Source organism: Penaeus monodon, chromosome 21 (assembly GCF_015228065.2).
Source record: "Penaeus monodon isolate SGIC_2016 chromosome 21, NSTDA_Pmon_1, whole genome shotgun sequence".
Lineage (NCBI taxonomy): Eukaryota > Metazoa > Arthropoda > Malacostraca > Decapoda > Penaeidae > Penaeus > Penaeus monodon.
In genome coordinates this window covers 20,154,277-20,155,492 of record NC_051406.1, presented here as the reverse complement: position 1 = coordinate 20,155,492, position 1,216 = coordinate 20,154,277, and the positions used below count along the sequence as shown (strand labels likewise).

The 1,216-nt window shown below is 40.3% G+C and overlaps 1 protein-coding gene across 1 annotated transcript in view; it reads right to left on the bottom strand.

Moving 5' to 3' along the window:
* LOC119586601 overlaps window positions 1-1,216 on the bottom strand; it is a 24,708-nt gene that overhangs the window by 14,116 nt on the left and 9,376 nt on the right. The window lies entirely within an intron of this gene.

Here is a 1,216-nt window from a genome sequence, read left to right as displayed (position 1 = left end):
TCCCGTGTTTATTAATCGTGTGATCTGCCGTTATCTGTCTCCCCGCCTATTTTTTGTTTGTCTATATTTCCAATTTCTGTCTATATTTCCCATTATTTTTCTGTCGTGTGATCTGTCTGTTTATCTCTGTCCATATATCTGTTTGTCTGTGTTCGCATTTCGTTGCTGGGGTACGACGGAGGATGCATGTTAGGATATGGCGTTTGGATATTGTTCCCTGTGAGCCCCCGTATACGAGACAATTTACAGTGGACGACTTACTGCTGCTGTTTCGAGAGGAGAAATAGGGATTTTAAAGAAGCCCACACATGTTCATTTCTTTCGTGGCAGCCACCAAAAATGGTGACCAGATCCATTTTTCGCGCCAAGCCATGGTGGTTCGCCACTAGTGACTAGCGAAGAAAATTATTTATTCATATGGGAGCCAGCACACGTCCCATCTTTTCTGACCCAGCAGAATGTGAATTGATGGCCCAAATGGCAAAATGCCTTATCGACTGTAAACTCATAAGTGAAACAGAGAATTGCTTAGCCCTGTAAGAATTGCAGTTAAAATAATATACTGAAAAGAAGAAACTATGAACAGAAATGTGTTAGGCAGTGGCTTGTGTCTGGCATGATTTTCCTAAAGGGGAGAAGAATAAGAAAGACAAAATCCCTTAAAAAGTGGTTAGAATCATCTCGCATTACATAATGGAATACAATAATACATTTTTTTTTACAGGTAGATGATTCAGGAAATATTCATGTTGCTTGGAAAATATAAAGACAATATGAACCTAAATCGAAAATCTGGGTTTTGTGCAGTGTGACATGTTTAAAAAAAATTGTTCTTAACTATTACGTTCTTCATAAATTTATTGAAATTATTACATGAATTTGTCTTACCTTATGAGACCAGGGACCCCCACAGTGTCCGGCACTGAGTCTGCGGATGTAATCATTACCTTCCTTTGCGACGTTCTCTTCAGCACATGTTATATCCTTAGCATTCACGATAACATTGCCCGCAGTTGCCAAGAAAAAGTGGCTCGTGTGCTGGCTGTCCGTGAAATACCTCTCCACTTCTCAGTAGCTCCAGAAAAGAGTGATAGCCACTGTCTACTGAAAATTGGCTCGAGTGAAGAGTCCCTCTTTGCCTGTGTGTTTTCCTGTCGTCTTATTCGCCCTGTCTGTTATTCCTTTCTGTTTATATACCTTTGAACTAAGGGCACAC